We start from the raw sequence: 6,713 nt of genomic DNA, 5'->3' as shown, positions 1-6,713 counted from the left end.
AGATGGATGGAACAAAACCCAGAACATAAATTGTTGAACTCTGGGTATGGGTGATAAATTCTCATATTAAAAGAGAAACTTGAAGTTGGACTGAAAAGCAAGTCCTTAGATGTATTTCATTCTGGACTTAATTTCCTCTTCCATTCATGTGTCTGCCTCTAAACTTATAAAATCATTTTTTGCCTTACTCTTTTTTTTATGTTTCTGCAGCACATTCTTGAATGATAGATTTTCTGGAATAACTTTGTATCATTTTGTTAACCTAATAAATCACTTGGTGGTTTTAATTTTAACATATTTTAATTAAGAAGAATAGAGATATTCACTATTTAGATTTTTACAGGAACTCAGTATTTCTATCAATTTACCTAAATTTTTTTATATCTTTCAAAAAAAATTTTTTAATGAAATTTAGTTTTTTTATATGTGTTGTACTTCTCTTGATAAATTTATTTCTTGAGGTATTATATTATGGATTGCTATTTATTTGTTTTAAAATTGCATTTTTTTCTTTTTATTATGGTAAAATATGTATAACATAAAACTTAGAATTTTATCCATTTTTAAGTGTACAGTTCAGTGGTTTTAATTACATTAATTACATTGAACCATCACCACCAGTGGATTGCAACCATCACCACTGATGGATTACTATTTAAAAATTAATATTTTCAGTTATATTTTTGAATGATCTTTTCATTGTATGGGTCAAAATTATTGATTCTATATTAATTTAATAACCAGCAGCTGTATTTCATTTGGTAACTTTTAAGCATTTTTCGTTTGATTCTCATAAATATTCTAAGTATGTAATGAAAATATACAATGTCTCTTTTCCAATACTTAGATTGTTAGGAAGGGCAGTCTCTTCCATGCTGTCTTTCTGCTCCCACTCAGCTGCATGAGAATGGGCCTTGGGTCTGAAACATTCCTTTCCAAGAGATAGAGTCCACAGAACCCATGCCCAGCTTATCACCTTGTGTGGGAATATTTTATCTTGTTTCAGACTCGATGAGTACTCTTTTGTCTCTGCTGAAAGTGTGTGCGTCATATGGCACCTGGCCAACTCCACTGTTATATCTAAGAAGAGGGGACAGGGTTCCCTCCACTGTGGCACCAGAGGTTTGTGCATAGGTGAAATACCTGCATCAGGCCACAGGGAGAGACCTGCTGGCTATGGGGGACTGACACCCACCACTGAAGCTGACCTTGCTCTCTCTCTTCTCTATGTAAGTAAAGGGTTCCATCCAGGGCTTGACTGCAGTGTTTTCCTTGGCAACTCTGATACCAAGGTGCAATGGGCAGAAGTGTTTAGAGTACTCCCCTGGGATTGCATGGTGGTCTACACCTTTGGGATTGATAATTGGTGCATGGTACTCTGGCCAACATAGAGCTCTCCTGCATTTTTGAATTGGCTGCATTTGGTGATATTTGGTGATGATAGTAAGCATTGTCCTCTCGAGCAATTGAAAAACATCCAGGATTCCAACCAAGGTTATTGCCTTTGTTTCATTTGCCCTCATTTCTTTTATAGATATTCCATTTATTTATAGATTATTGCTTAGACTCCAGTCTTCACATCAATCATCTCTTTCTCTCTCTTTATTTTTTTGCATCTTCAATTTTTTTCCTGACTTACTTTTTGGGAGAACATCTATGCCTTATCCTCTACATCAATCCTAATTTGTACTTTGTAATATGAGTTTTGATTTTGCTTTTCCCCCTTTTGGTTTTCTCATCGGCTTTCCTTATTTTTATTATTGCATTTTTCCCTTAGAGTATTTTCTCAACTTACTGTCTCTTCATCTTAGTCTGTTAAGAATCCTGGTTCCCCTTTGATGGAGAGTAATGTCAGGTGGTGTAACTTAGGGACTTCTTAAAAATATCCGAACTGAGGCCCCTACATAGACCTCCTAAAATCATAATCCATTCCATAAAGTTCCCCAGTTAATTAATATGCACTTTAGAGTTTGAGAAGCACCACCTTCCTATTTTATCCATAGTACATATCATCTTTTAACATATTATGTAACTTACTATTATTTTATTTTCTAGCCTCATTAAGATGAAAACTTCATGAAGGCAGCAATTTTTAAAAGTTTTGTTCACTGATGTATCCCTTTTCCCTAGGATGGCACCTGGTTCATAGTAGATACTCAACAACTATCTGATAAATTAATGAACATTTTTAAATAAGCCATAAAACTCTATTGGTTTTTTTTTTTAAAGATCTTATTTATTTGTTTTGAGAGAGAGAATGAGAGCACGTGGGCATGTGAACAGGGGGAGGGTCAGAGGGAGAGAGAGAATCTCAAGCGGACTCCACGCTGAGTGCAGATCCTGACTTGGGGTTGATCTCACAACCCTGAGATCATGACCTGAGCCGAAATCAAGAGTTGGATGCTTAACTGACTGAGGCACCCAGGTGCCCCCTAAAACTCTATTTTTTATAAATATAATTATCTTTATTTCTCATGCTTTCCGTGTAAGATGTGGGGGAGGAAAAATTATTTTTCCTCTACCCCTTCTAGGTTCTTGGCTCAGATGCCCCTTATAATAAAAGACAGAGTAACAGGAGAAAGAAATAGAAGTTCAAAAACATATATACCTCCTATATACATGGGAGAGCCCCGGAAAACCGAGTTAAGTCCCTGAAATGGTCCAAGTATCACCTTAAATACTATCTCTAGCTAAAGAGAAAAGATATGTGTTTGGAGGGGGGGTTCAGATGGGAGGTTACCAGGAAAAGCACAATAAACAACGGTAAGGTTGTTATGCAGATTTAAATCTTTGCCTTTTAGGTAGAGAATGGGGTAGATGGCAGAGCAGTAGGAGAACCCTAGGCTCCCCTTGTCCCACGAATACAACTAGATAACTATGAAATCATGCTAAATACCCCAGAAATCAACCTAAATCCTTGCCTTTTCCATTGATAAGGTTTCTGGAGATTTAGAGTCATCCTTTCTTCCTATTACAGAGAAAGACATAGCCTTATAAGTGATTTCCTTTATAAATGTAAATGTCTCTTACAAAAGGGTAACTTCTCAGTTTACAGAGCTTTTCCATTGTCTGATGTATCTTAAAAGTAATCAGCCTAAAATAATCCTTATGCCAAAGAGGCATACTTTGGTGTGGTATATTCTGCCTCCCTTCAAAGCCTACTTGAAATAGATATCGATAAAATAGAGGGGCACCTGGCTGGCTCAGTTGGTAGAGTGTACAATTCTTGATCTCAGGGTTGTGAGTTCAAGCCCCACGTTGGGCTTGGAGCCTACTTAAATAAAATAAAATAAAGTAAAATATAATTAATACTGTATTCAATGGCAAACCAGTTATCAAAATACTCCATTTACCTAAACTTTGACTTCAAATTCATCATTAAGTTCTATGAGTTTTATATTTAGAATATTTCTTGAGTGTGGTCACTTTCTACAAAGACACCTCTAATGCTACCACTTTAGTCAAGCCATCATCAATTCCCACAGGAAGTATTGTCATAGTCCCCTACCTAATCTCCCTTGGTCAGTCTTTGCCATGGATAATTATTCTCCATATGGAAATAAGAATGATCATACCTGATCATGTCTCTTTCCTGATCAAAACCTTGGAATTGTTTCCCACCCACTTACAATTAAAACTCTTTACCTCGACCTACTAAGATGTATCTCCTGCCTCATTTTTCAACCTCACTTTTTGATCTATGATAGTGTATTTTATAGTAAGAAATTTGTATTTGATCTTTGTCTCTGTTTCTGGCACAGAGCTCCTAAAACCCTTGAAATTTCTTGTGATGAGAGCCAGAAAGGTGTCTTTTGTTGTGTTAATGAAGTGACTTTTGGACCAGCACCTAAGGATAGGGGCGGGTTGCCAGGAGAGCCAACCTTGTGATTAGAGGGTTGGAACTTAGAGTCCAGGGAGGGGAGAGTGGCTGGAGATTGAACTGCCAATGGCCACTGATCTAATCAATCATGCCTTTGTAATGAAGCCTCTCTAAAAACCCAAAGGACAGTATTCAGAGAGCTTTCAGGTTGCTGAGCATGTGGAGACTGAGGGAGAGTGGTGCACTGTAGGTAGCATGGAAGCTCCTTCCCTTTACCCCATATTTTGCCCTGTGTATCTCTTCTATCTGGCCATTCCTGAGTTATATCCTTTTATTATAAACTAGTGATCTATTAAGTAAAAGGTTTCTCTGAGTTCTGTCAACTGCTCTAGCAAATTAATTGGACCAAGGAGTGGGTCATGGGAACCTCTGACCTATAGAGCCAGTCATTCAGAAGCATAGGTGACAGCCTGGACTTGTGACTGGCATCTCAAGTCCAAGGAGGGAGGGAGTGTGTGTCATTGGAACTTTTAATCTATAGCCAGTTGGTCAGAATCACAGGTGATAATCTGGGTTTATGATTGGTATCTGAAGTGGAGGGGGAGGCAGTCTTATAGGACTGAACCCATAAAATGTAGGATATGATGCTCTCTTCAGGTGGGCAGTGTCTGAATTGAGTTTAATTCTAGAACATCTAGCTGGTGTCTGGAGAATTGTTGGTGGTGTGGGAGGAACCCCCCTTCCTCCATGGTGGAATTGGGTGCAGAACCCTTTATCGCCTCTCTCCTTTGCTCACTCCACTCAAGCCACAGTGGCCTTCTTGCCCATTTGTCATTGCTTATTGGTCAGTCATGCCAAGCTAATTCCAACTAGGAGTTTTACCACTTGATGTTCCCTCTTCTTCAAGTATTCTTTCCCTCAGTCTGCATGTGGCTTGCTCCTTCCCATTCCTGAAGTTTCTGCTCAAATGTCACATCTTCAGAGAATCCTTCACTGACCATATCTCTACCACATCCTATTCTTTATCTCTTCATATGACTAATAAACAACTGAAATTATTTGTTTACATTGCAATGTAAGCTCCAGAAAAGCTGAAATACCATATATCTTGTTCACAATTACATCTCTGATATCTAGAGTAGTACCTAACATATAATAGGCACTTGGTAAAAAACAAACAAACAAACAAAAACCATATTAAATAAATGGTAAAAGGATGAATGAATGAAGTTATATAAGAATTAAATATCTTTATAGAATATGTCAGATATGATTCCATGCAGTTTATCTGCTAAATTATGGAAGATCATACTTTCTGTATAAATACCTGTCCATACCCAGTTGAAGGTAATTGTGTCAAACCTATACACAAGAACAGTAGCGTAAGATTTTACTACCCTTATTTCTAGGTTCTGTTTCCTGTTTTCTTAACCCTAGCAAACAATATCCTCTTCCATAGTCCTCGATTTACTACCTTGCACATAATCAGTTTGAGTCACCTAGGAGACTTCTGTTCTCCCACTGTCCCTTCCTGTCAAAGTAAGACTGTTGTTTACATCTTCTGATTGAGATACGATGCCTATTTTTATGAAAAAATTTATTCATTGGTTTGCCTTTGCTAGATATTTGTTCATTATTTTTATTTTGCATATAAGACTTGGCTCAGTAAAAATATTTTAGGCAATAAAAACAATGAGAGGCCTTCTTTCAGATCCAACATGTGAAGAGCTTAGAAGTCTTCATTCCAAACCTTACTACAAGAAAAATGTGAACAAACTGAAAATCAGTTTTTCTTGGCCTCATCAGAGAAATACCACAGGGAAAACTTCCATCAACAAACTGGAGGCACAAGCATATCAAAAGATTCAAAGTCAAGCTCTGCTTACCTAGAGCAGAAGTCACTACAGCCTTAAAACGCTGGGAACACATAAGTGCCAATTTTGAGGAATTGCTGGAGGCTGAGTATAGATCGGTTTGAGAGGGAGAAAGTCCCAGGGATTATAGTCTTGGGGACTTCCCATATTTTTATAGATTTGACCTGTCAGAATCCCACTAGGTTTTCACAGTAGAAATCCAAGTTAGATACATTCTGGGCTATGGAAAGGATAGGGGGAGAATAATCAGAGTGACACAATGGGGGGTTTAGGACAGGCTGCCTGAAAATATGCTACTTTGACATATGGATTATTTTGAATTAAAATTATATGAGGAACAGCTAATGTAAGAAGGACACTCTGACCATTCTTTGTTTCCCTAAAAGCAGGAAATAAATCCCCCATATGAAAGGTACCTGCCCTGTACCAGGAGAAAAGGAGACCCCCTAATTGCCAGAGATAGGGAATTCAAAGCCAAGAAAGCTATGTAAAACCTTGTTACTTATTTACCAGTTTACTATCCCAAGCCCAAACTTGTTTGGCTTGCCAGTTCTTTACAAATTTGTTTCCTTGTCAAAAAGGTATAAAAACTGCCTGCTTTGGTCACTTCTTTGGGTCCCATATCTGTGAGTTTCCCATACATAAAAATTTTTTTTTCCTCCTAATCTATCTTATGTCAATTTAATTATGAGACCAAGCAAAAGAATCAGGAGGAATAGATGGAAAATTTCCCTTCCCCAACACATACTTGAAAGCATTCTCCATTAAAAAAGCCTACTCTCTAGAGTAAAAGACTTTTAAGGACCTTATCCCAGATGGGGGGCATTGTATGTCTTTCACTCTAGCCCCTTCTAGACTTCTTGTCTCACCTACGGGGAGCATAAAAGCTATACCACCAAGAAACACTTAGAAGGAACACATCCCAGAGACTCAGTCCCACTAAATGAGGGAGATTTATTTATTTATTTTTATTTTTTTAGATTTTATTTTATTTATTAGAGAGAGAGAGAGACAGCGAC

General features: G+C 37.6%; 1 protein-coding gene across 6 annotated transcripts in view; it reads left to right on the top strand.

Moving 5' to 3' along the window:
• The first annotated feature begins 1,095 nt into the window (after window positions 1-1,095).
• LOC102725880 (melanoma-associated antigen B18-like) overlaps window positions 1,096-6,713 on the top strand; it is a 134,985-nt gene continuing 129,367 nt past the window's right edge. For all 6 annotated transcript variants that reach the window (XM_081809027.1, XM_081809025.1, XM_081809026.1 and 3 more), the window contains exon 1: window positions 1,096-1,229. The gene's annotated coding sequence lies outside the window, so the exon portion shown is untranslated. The remainder of the gene's footprint in view (window positions 1,230-6,713) is intronic.

This window comes from Leptonychotes weddellii, chromosome X (genome assembly GCF_054177405.1).
Source record: "Leptonychotes weddellii isolate Sample4059 chromosome X, ASM5417740v2, whole genome shotgun sequence".
Classification (NCBI taxonomy): domain Eukaryota; kingdom Metazoa; phylum Chordata; class Mammalia; order Carnivora; family Phocidae; genus Leptonychotes; species Leptonychotes weddellii.
The sequence above is the reverse complement of the archived record's forward strand: the minus strand, read 5'-3'. Positions and strand labels throughout refer to the sequence as shown.